The 11,787-nt window shown below is 35.9% G+C and overlaps 1 long non-coding RNA gene across 5 annotated transcripts; it reads left to right on the forward strand.

Annotated features, from left to right (window-relative positions):
* Window positions 1-6,627: 6,627 nt before the first annotated feature.
* Window positions 6,628-9,631, forward strand: LOC121969910. 5 transcript variants are annotated; one of them, XR_006108719.1, is made up of 5 exons: window positions 6,628-7,009; window positions 7,095-8,820; window positions 8,921-9,105; window positions 9,193-9,295; window positions 9,397-9,631. It is a non-coding gene; the product is annotated as an uncharacterized LOC121969910 (long non-coding RNA). The 5 variants fall into 5 exon arrangements; XR_006108723.1 differs by having other exon boundaries at window positions 7,095-7,464; window positions 7,657-9,105; XR_006108721.1 differs by having other exon boundaries at window positions 7,095-7,146; window positions 7,347-9,105.
* Window positions 9,632-11,787: the final 2,156 nt, after the last annotated feature.

The raw sequence follows: 11,787 nt of genomic DNA on the forward strand, positions 1-11,787 counted from the left end.
CCTTAGAGATCTCGAATCTCTCGTGCCTCGCTTGTCCTTGATATAGTTGACGAAGATGTTCAATCATATCATAAGCGCCTATCAACTCGTGTTGCTTCTGAAACTCAGAGTTTATGGTCGCGAGAATAAGACATGACACATCTAATGCATGATCTTGATGCTTCTTGTAAGCATCTCGATCAGCTCGCGTGGCAGTGGCAGGAGGTGCCTCAGGAATGGGCTACTCCAGGACGTACAGTTTTCGTTCCTGTGTGAGAACTATTCTCAGGTTCCTGTACCAGTCCAGGAAGTTAGCTCCATTGAGCTTGTCCTTATCGAGGACAGAACGCAGGGAGAAGGAGTTCATGTTTGATTACATGGTAATCTACAACAGAAAAATGTAGAAAAATAAATATCATATTCCAATTAATCATCTAATTAGTCCTTTAATTAAATGATGCTCCCACTGAATTCTATAATTCAAGTGGGACAAGATCCACATCATACTACGCCTTGAGTTAGCTTTGGCTAAATCGCCCAAGACTTAGTATGATCGGTAGATAACAAATTTCCAATTACATCTCTATGTAACTCTTGTTTATAGGATCAAGATCCGCATATATATTAAAACTTGAGTTAGCTTTGGCTAAATCGCCCAAGAATTAATATAAATGTGATTTTGACCTATCTACCAACCATTGGAAAATGCCTATAGTTAAACTTGATCCAATTGAGTTAACTAGTTACTCAATCTAATTGAGTTGTACTCACCCATGCGTTGATAGGCGGGACCAAGATTGTCCCTCCACACCCTACCAAGATAATATGTGTTGCTCTGTTTTGGCAGATTCAACAACAACATGTGATCGAGGTAGTGATGGGTATCACGACAAGGTAGGCATTTCGAGTTGACACGATTGAGATCTAATCTAATCGACGATGTGTATCATATACGTGATTTAGATCTAATCTAATCGTGGAGGTGCATCATGTGCACGATTTAGATCTAATCTAATCGTTAAGACACTAATTAATTATTAATCTAGCATGCATCACATACACACACAAGCAATTAATTAAATTTTGTGATTAGTCATGGCCCTACTATGATCTTCTCAAGCCAATGAGAAGATCGGTTGGTCAACCTAGGGTCAATAGCATCCTCAAGCTCCTCCCTTTGACCGTCATGTGTTGCTCGCACCCTCCTCGTAACTCCGTCTCGAGTGGACCTTCCACCGCTCCAATTTTGTACATTACAAAGGTGAAACTCGAGTTACATTCGAGTCTAAAAATTATTTTACAACAGGAATATAAATAGAAGGGCATGACGCGTAGGTCGCGAATCAAGTACAACACGCACAAACACACAAAATGGCGCGCAGGTCATATTATGAATTACAACACATATTTCCAATCAAATTGGGTTCTTTGGGCCATGACCATCATAAAATGATACATAATTCTAAATTATGTGATTTCCATAAATTTCTGTAATTTTTTCTAATATTTTTACGATTTTATGAGTCACAACTTCCCGGCGGTCCCGATTAGCGATTTTCGGGCGCAATCGCGGAACGAAGCCCCTTGCGGGGTTAGGGGCAGCACCCCTACTTGCGATATAACCATCACAAGTGTTCCTAAGCGATCCTACAGCGCCTTAGCTCGCTGTCCCAAATCATTTTGGGCGAGACCTTGCCGATTCGGAAGGTGTTTCTCGGTAGTCGAAGCCTACAAGTATTTAAACACTTGTTGTTTCGCTTCTACGAGAAAAATACCCATAAAATACATAAAAATCATAAATTTATAGAAAGTTACAGTACTTATATTTTTCATAAAAATATAAATAAAACATGTACACGCTTCGCATGTGGCTCTGATACCACTGTTGGGTTTTTCGGGCTGCAAAAACCGCTTTATGCCTTGCGGAAACCCCGAATCTCATGCCACTGGATCTGTGCGAAGTTATAAAATTTCGTAAAAACTTCGTGTACATGTTTTCTAGCCTAGATCTACACTGGATCTACAAGGAAGAGACTTATACCTTTGTAGCGAAACCCTTCGCGTATCCCGCTCGTCCAAGGTTCGCCGGATCTCAAGGTTGTCATGTGTACAACCCTCTATGTGTATCCACATGAACAAATCTATGGAGAGAACCTCTAAAGATGTGCTAGCAACCTTAGAGGATCAGCAATGGTGGAGGAGAGGGAGAGAAGAAAGGTAGAGAGGAAGAAGGAGGTTACACAAAGCAAAAAATGAAACTCTCACTTGTGTTAAAGTGGCCGGCCACTTCAAGAAGGGGTTTTTAAACCCCATGGGATATCAAGAGTCACAACTCTTGATCTCCCTCATGATGTGGCACACACATGTGCTAATCTTGATGATGTGACATATCATCATTAGCCCACTTAATGTCAACTCACAAATGAGGTGGCAATGGTCAAGTCAAACTTGACCTTTCATCTTCCTCTCAAGTCAAGTCAAACTTGACCACTTTCTCTCCCATGGTTGATCAAATCTAACCATTGGTTCAAGTCAATTTTAATTTAATGAATCTCTATTCATTGAATTAAATTGGCTCAATGAGTCTAAGTCCAAATTAGACTCATTTAACACATGAACCAAATTGAGTCCAACTCAATTAGTTTACTTTGGATTACTCTTAATCCAATTTGGTTCATCATATGAACTTAATCCTCTAAGTATATCAAATGAACCTAATCTCCATCTAATTGTCCTTTGTGTGTGAACTTATAGGTTCTTGTAACGTTGACAATGCTCCTAAACCCTTTTAGAAGCATAAGTAATGAGCGGTATCTAGCAACACATCATTACTACCCAAGTTTTAAGAATGTTGAGATCCAACATCACCTTGTGACTACTAATTGTGACTCTTCACAATATATGACAATGTCCTTCTATCCTAGACATCTAGATTGATCAATGTGAGGCATAGACCGTGTTATCATCTAATCAATCTAAATCTTGAACTCCAAGTAGACTCACTCAATCAAATGAGCTCAACATCTCATATTGACTCATTTGAGCATGGTCATGCACTTAGTGGTCTCACTCTATCAAAAATAATGATGTCACTCCCGTCATATAGGAGAGATAGATCCCATCTACATCACTCACATCCCTCTGCATAATTTGTTACATACCTAGTAATCGCCTTTATAGTCCACCCAATCACGGGTGACGTTTGACGAAGGCAAAGTATGTAACTCCTTATGTAGAGAACCATGGTGACTTCAGGTCCAAGGACTAATATTCATACTAATAGCCACATGAGAAAGTATATGATACTCATATAACGATCCATGATACTTTCTCATGGCGGGTCATTCAGTATACATTCTCCAATGCATACCCATGTGTCAACTTGATATCTCCATATCCATGACTTGTGAGATCAAGTCATCGAGTTGACCTACATTCTAATCTCGTCGCATTAACATTGTCCCCTGAATGTTAATACTTGACTAGGAATGATTAAGAGTAGTGTTCCCTATATCATCTCACTATCGATTCAACCAATCGATTGATATAGGTAAGAACCTTCTACTCAAGGACGCGATTATACTTAGTTATTTGACACCAACACAAGTAAGCATAATAATCATAAACAAATATCTTTATATACATAAGTATATGATACAACGAATCCATACAACAATCATCAAATGATTAGCTCTAGGGCTCTAACTAACATCCACAGCTCAATCCCTCAATCAATTCTAACCATTCTTGAATTAAACTACATTTAACCTTTCAAATAAGCATAATTTATGGAAGTTTATTATTTGTCATACATCAAAACATATTAAACCAGCGATAAATAAAGATATACATGAATGATCACAATAATTAACAATCTAACATGATGATAAGCATTAAAGCAATTTATACATATGCATATCTTTTATATCAAATTCATATTTTGCATTTGAAGAAATATAATAATGATAAGCATATTAATGATTGATCAGAAAATGAGAAAATTTATATATGAGAATGATGAAAATCCTAAGATCAATTTTTATTTTCATAAGGCCTTTATTACCATGCTGATCCCTAGCATTGATGTTTAATCACATAGGCTTTATCCTATTAACAATAAATTTTTTTTTTTTGCCAAAAATCTGTACAAAACCTTACATATTGGCAGAGGACTAAACTGCATTTTGCTGTAGATATTTGACTTTTTCTTCATCAAGGTTATATAGTGATAACATTTACCTCATCGACCGTCAACCTCATCAAGCATCCGCTCATGACCAAAAAGACTGTATAGCTTTTATGACATCTTCATAGAACTCTACATTATAGAAATCCACCTCTGGGCTTTATCGAACGGTTCCTTGAGTAAAACACACTAATTTATTTATCAGAAAAATCCTTATAAGACAGGTTTTCAGCTTCAAGAACTCTATTCAACTTGGGTAAGAGGTTAACAATTTCATCTTCATGGCAATCCACCCCACTAGCACCTAGAAGGGAGCAGCTTCTTCTTCACAATTGTCCACCTTGCAACACATTTCTATCCAATGCAAGTTTATAGAATTCATATGCATTCTAGCCTGCAAAGATCTATAAACATACCTCATGTTAGAGTTACCTAATGCTATGATGGTGTCTCTAGATGTCTGTCTTAACTGCACGTCCTCCAATTCAAGCAGCACCATAATTTCCCTGTGCAAACTCAATTCTTGCTGTTTCCAAATTATATTAGTCAGCAAGGCTTTTTGTACTTCTTCTAGCTTCAGTTTAACAGTAGCAGTCTGGTGGTCATTATCTCTCTTAATGTCATGCGACCACAACTCTTTATTTCTTTTCAGAGTCTGCAACTTTGTCACCAGCACAAACATACGGGTTGAGGTCCTCCCAATTTGAGTTGTTTGGTAATAAATAGAGTTGGTTAGGTAATAATTCTAGTTTAGTTCGATAGCTTTACCTAATTAGGTAGTCAATTAATTAGTGAGAGTAATAGTAGTTTTTTTTCTGAGTGATTTCCTTTGTGTGATGCTTGATTCTGTTTGTGTTATGCAAATTGTTATTAGAGTCAGGTTCAGTCTCTATAAGAATTCATTTTTTTCTCCTGATACTCTGTCCTTAAGAGATCTAGATAAAGCCACCCTTCCACTATTGCTCCACCCACACAGAACCTACTTTTGATTCATGCACATCATTTCCCTCCTTAATCTCTTTTGTAACCAAAGTCATAGTGGCAACTTCTGACCACCACTACTAGTTCCCTGACGTCAATCATTGCCTTGCCAAACCATCTCGAACCATGCTGCAACATGCACCTTCATCTTGCCGCCTCTTGCCACCATTGCAATCTTGTACGGTTGGCCTACCGCCCAAACCCCTTATCTTCCTCTATTGTTGGGAATTCCTATGGTTTCTATCACTCCAAGTCAATTTGACATTGTTGTCAACACACCCCCATCCACATCCATAGCATAAAACATCTATACTGTAAGCATATAAATCTTTAAAAAGAAATAAAATCTAATCACAATCATAAGAGCATAATAGTAAACAAGAACGTAACAACAAACATAGCTATAGCTTAATTCTAGCATGCATATCAAAGTGTTTTTAAGGTAAACATCTATACTGTAAGCATACCAATCTAAAAGTAAACTATAGTTGGAAAATAAATAATTAAAAAAACATTAATTATTTGCAATGAGAAAACTAGGCCAAGAGAGAAACAATGCTAACACTATATTGAACATGGCTCATGTCATTTTGGTGTGACACTTTGCTAATAAAAAAAAAATAAACAATTAATCTTGTAAACAAGTATCACAAATCTCAGATTTGATCTAAGAGGATAAAAAAAAAAACTTCCATATGATATATGCTTTTAAAATGATTGTAGAATATAAGTAGGCAACTCAATCTCACCTATCCTACAGCGTATATAAATAAAGCATATAGAAAAAAAAAAAATCATAAAAACTGAACCTGGTGTATAATAAAAGACGAACACAAAACTTGCAAAGAGGTTGCTAAGAACATGGAGAAAATCTCTTGTTGTTCTAGTCAATACCACAAAAGTTGATATAACATTTTAAATAGGACTTTCAGTCAAATTAGAAAATCATTGGGCTTGTTAGGCCATTGCTCTAGGCAGCGTGGCCCTAGTTAGTGCTCTTATCAAACTGAAATTCTTCTTTATTATCTTAGTTTCATATGCTCTTTATGAAAAGAGTACTTTTTGAAACTCCAAAAACATAACCCTATACAAAATTAATTTGATAGATAGCTAAACACAAAAGGTAGCTACATGCATAGGAAGACCTAGGTGAACACATATGTAAGATAAATCCTTTTTTTTTTTATCTAACCTTTTGACAACTATGGCTGACTGACTATGCTTCAACATAGAATAGCATTTCTTACAAATTTGAAGGCAAGAGTAGTCGAGTCCTTGACGAGATGGCTTACGCCACTACAAAAAAAAATATCTATTGTGACATTTTCTTTATGACACTTATTAAGTGACATTTATAATGACACTCTTTACAACTAATTAATTTTTTATAAAATTTATCATATTAGACCTTTTACCATGACATATTTTATAAATGTCATTATATTATAAATATATTAATCTAAACTTTTCCTTCTGCCCTATCATTTCCTTCCCTCTCCCATTTCTTCTTCGTTACTTTTCTTTATCGCTGCTAGGTTTCTTCCATCTCCCACCCCTTCTTTTCTTCCCTCTCCACAACGCAGCTAGGTTCTTCCCTTTCCGTAGCAAGCAAGGAGTGGCTCAAAGGTAACCCTATTTCTCATTTCTTCCCTTTCGGCAACATCGTGCACAGCCTCGTCAGGCTACGAGCAGCCATTTTACAAGTGACCGCACTCGAGGGGGTTGCAACCTCGCTAGGCCGTTGGTTCGCTAGCAGCATATTTGCGAACGGTTACATGTGAAAGGGTTGATGCCTCACCAGCTAGCCCGTTCACAAACAGGCACATACGAGGGGGTCAATACCGGGCAGTGACCTATAGCGAGGTACAACATTGCTATCTTCTTCTGAAACTCTCACCCTTTTCCATCTCCATATACTAGTAGGAAGCTTGCCCTTTTCCTCATGCAGCACTGAGTCGAAGCGATCGGTCTTTACTTTCTCGACATTCATCTTCTCTCAGGTTTGTGTCCTAATCCTCGATCGGCCCATTCCTCCTTTTCAATTCTTCCCCTCATGGCACGGTCTCGCAGCGCTCTTGCTGGAGCACGTCCGAAGGATCTGTTGCGAGCACTGCATCCTTCTCATTTTCTAACTATTTTCCTTGTTTGTTGGTTGACACATGTTCCCCTCCCCTTTTCAATTTCTCCTCTCACGGCAAAGTTGTGATGGTGGGTGTTGGTCTTGACGCTTGTTGTCATGCGCTCATGCTGGTGCACATCTGAAGGATCAATTTTCTTCTTCGGGCGTGTTCTTCCAAGATCTGAAATTGTTGAAGAAGGTATGATGTTCAGTTTTGTTTTGTTTTGTTTATCTCCTTGGCTTTGGAAATGTTTGAGTAATTAAATTGTGCTATAGAAGACATGAATGGAAGAATGAGAATGAAATAAATCAGTTTGCATGCAATGCCAGTAGATTTACCACCAATAAGCACATCTCCCATGTTAAACTGTCAATTCAATTTTATATAAAGGAGTGTGAAAAGGCATTGGTTTTGGATCCTGCTTTCAGGCGCGCACACCAGAGGTTGGCATCGTTGCTTATAAGGTTATATCACTTTAAAAATGTTTCATTCTTTCTAATTCAAGTTTGCAAATTGATTGCTACTGGTCCTAGTGTTATGCTGAGATATTGATATTGCTTAATTGCAAATGATTCATGTCCTTGGAGCCAGTCACCCATTATTGTTATTAATTATAATGTGTAATTTGTTTATGAATGCTTCTATTACATAATTAATAGGTATAATCGAAGAACTATCTCAATTTTATCAAACTCTATTTTGATTGATGAGGTTGCATTTTTTTTATGGTAGAGTTGTCTTATGATTTTTGCGTTGTTTATATTAGTTATTCAAAGTTGCAACATCAATCCTTGGTCCTTACTACAATCATTTTGCCTGATCACAATTCTGAATTGTAAAAGAGATCTTTTTGTAGAATTGTCAAGCATTAAGCAGCTTTAAACAAATTATTACACATATATTTGTCTTACATTCTTCTGTTTTAACTCACAATATTTGTAGATAGCCTTGGAGTGTCATTAATTGTAGTAATTAAAATATATCCTTGTGTTGCTCAATAAGAAAAGAAAAAAATAACATTGTTATTGCCATATATTAATGTTGCTCCGTATGTACTTATGATTAATTGAATTCCAGAGATACAATCAAGTGTCTGTTTTGTTTACTATTATTAGTAGACCACACTGCAACAAATATTGTGATCAGAAATAAATAATAACACATGAAGTTCTTTATCATGTTATATGAACTCAAGAACTTGAGAAGAAAAAGAAATTGTTGTTTTTTATGCTTAGTTTGTTTTAGCTTTTAAATTTCATTATTCTTTCTTTTGACTCCTTGTGATAAATGATGTTGATGAGTAAATCTTATACTGAAATATGCATTCTTCTGAATAAACTGTTTATTTTGTTCGACAACTTAGGTTAAGTTGAGAATGCTAGGAAACATCTCTTGTTGGCTGGCCTACAGCCTGATTCTATTGAATTTAGGGAGCTTCAAGCAGTGGAAAGACATTTGGACATGTGTGCAGAAGTCTGGAAGGTTGTAGATTGGAAGAGTGCCCTTAAGGAGTGTGATACTGCCTTCATTGAAGGAGCAAATGCTTCTTCGTTTGTAAATTCATACTAGCACTTAATCTCATTAGTTTGGATGTCTTGTTAATGTTATTATAAGAGAATACAATAATGTATTCTTATAATGCCCACAATTGCAGGTAATGGTTTCAAAATCTGAAGCATAACTTTGACTTCATCAATTTGAAGAGGCTGATATGGTCATATCCAATGTATTTAAACTTGATAGTGTAAATTCACCATCCTAAAATACTAAGTTTTTTGGTATACTGGCAAATTCATACTTGTATGCTGTCAGTGTCCAAGTGGACATGGCTCGAGGAAGGTAAAGTTAAAGTGTTATATTGAATATTAAGGTAGTTTTCAATATTAATTTTATGTTCATTGAAAATGTGTAATGAATAATTTTCAGGTTTGAAAATGTCTTCACAAAAAGCAAAGCAGATTTATCCTAGAAATGTGGAGATATATACATTAATGAACAACACGAGCTATATCTCGAGCACGAGCATTAGGTAATGAACTCTTTAACTCAAGAAAATTTACGGAAGCAAGCTTAGCTTACTGGGAAGGACTCAAGTTGACCCTGCAAACCTTGTTCTTTATTGCAACTCAGATAGTGCGAAAAGGCTGTTGAGGATTGCAACAAAGCTCTTAGTATTTGAGCCAACTACATGAAAGCCCTTTTTAGTTGTGCTACCTTATATTCAAAGGTGATATGATTTCCTTCTAAAATTTAATATTTTGAGTATAGTGTATAACTAGTTTTGGATGTAAAAGACTCGTCATTAATTTGCATTTGTAACTTTGACCCAAATATTTATTGGATGAATTTAGATGATCTACTTGCATTTTAAATTGTATTTTATAATTTTTTTCTATTTTAAATGGTGGATGAATTGTGATGATATGTAAATATTGAATTCATATTATATATTCTAAATAAATATTAGTGATCATTTTAAATATATTTATAAATTATTATAATGATATTTATTAATGTCATTATAGATTAGTTAATGTGATATTTTAAAATGATTTTATAAATTATTTTTATTGACATTTTTTATTGTCCTTATAAAAAATATAAAGGTCATAATAAATGAGTTTTGGTCGCATTTAACTTTGTCCCTATTGTGATCATAATAAGACATATATAAATGTCTTTAAAATGACTTTTCCTGACATTTTAGAATGTCATTATAATTTTAAATTGCGACACTTATAACGTTAGCATTGATATTATATAACGACATTATAAAATGTCAGAAATGTGAGAAAGGTCTAAGACGACATCACTATATAGGACATTTTTTGGATATGCCACTAAAACGTTAGTGTCACCATAAATATACTATAAGGATATTTATACGTGTCATAATAGACTATTATTCTTGTAGCGCGCATGCTGTCCCTTAGGAGTGTGCTCTGATACCAACTGAAACATCCCTAAATTTTGCATCAAGTTTTATTTTATTTTATTTTAAAAACAACCGTCTTGACATCTGCTATGTAGATAACCATAGTGCAATTCCATCAAAATGATCTATCTTACCTAATGTAAATGACAGTATCCCAAACAAGAGTTTAACAAAACAAAGGAATAATGAATTCTCAAATCTCTCCCTAAACAAATGAAGAACCTCTCACAATGGAAAGAGTATGCTCTGCACTCCTAAATATCTGGACAGTACCATGCGTTCCTCTCACCTCCTCTCCTACTCCGTCCACATGCGCCTTCCGTCACATCCTGGTAGACGCTCTCACCTGTAACGTAGGCCTCATGAGTCTACGAACCCAACAAGTACAATCCGATATGAATAGTATGACATCCATAAAGTATCAGGAATAGTAACTAGTAGGCATATAATTTATCTCAAATACAGTAAACCGAAGAAAGGTATGATATGTAAAAGTTTCTACATAGTTAATAAGGGTGAATATACCACATATCCGGTAATCACTAATAGAGCCAGTCAACAATCCCATGACCCTAGAAGTACCACCTAGAGAACATGTAGTCATTTAGCCAAAGCTAACATTAATAAATTAACAGTCAAGTTTGGAAGGGCCCTCCCCGGAGCTCATCCCGGGGAACTCAACCCGTACTATCACCACATATGCTCATACTCAACCAATTAGCTACATAAATAATATATCCTATTGACTTCTTACTCCCCATTACTTAAGAGAAAGCAACCACAGAAGAACAATTAAATTTACATCATTCATTCACATTCTGTCAAGTTCTGTCTAGGCATTCCATTAACAATAGCAAGATGTAGCTTAGCATTTATTAACATTCATCATCTTTTAAATCTACACCTTAATTCTGTATCAGTAATCATAATCAACATGTAAGTAAGCAATAACCAGAAGAGCAAGACAACATCAGATTCAATATAGAAATACCTCAATTCCATAACCGGAAATCGAAATAACTCACCATAAGAAGCATAACACCAAAGGAAATCAGTTCACTACCTAATCCTTCTTCCGAGCATTATAAAACAAAGTGTATCAATTTTTCTGAGACATCCAACCCTTACCTCGATGAGTCCACACCAATAATAAAGGATACACTTGAACCATCCAGGAAAAATTCCAAGCAAGAAATCCTTTTCCAAACATGAATATCTAAATCCTGTGCGGAAACCAGAAACGAAACACGCGACGGTTCAAGCACAAGCAAGAATATCTCATAAGCCTCAATCGCAGCTCATCCAGCCGAAAACATCAAGAATCGAAGTCCATACACAGGAAAGAAAAACTACAGAGTGAAAACCAAATAGAATCCATTCTATAACAAACTGGTTGCACAAACTCAAACCAACAGCAACGACGCTGCAATTGCAACCCAAAAGAACACCACGAGACATCAAAATGATCTGAGTTTTGCAAAGCATCCCCCTTCCATCAGGTTCTTCGATATTCTCATGAGCGGCAACAAATCAAAACCCGTAAGAAACCCCAAGAAAAACACAGAAACCTCAAAGGAAAATGAATC

Source organism: Zingiber officinale, chromosome 4A, assembly GCF_018446385.1.
Source record: "Zingiber officinale cultivar Zhangliang chromosome 4A, Zo_v1.1, whole genome shotgun sequence".
Taxonomy (NCBI): domain Eukaryota; kingdom Viridiplantae; phylum Streptophyta; class Magnoliopsida; order Zingiberales; family Zingiberaceae; genus Zingiber; species Zingiber officinale.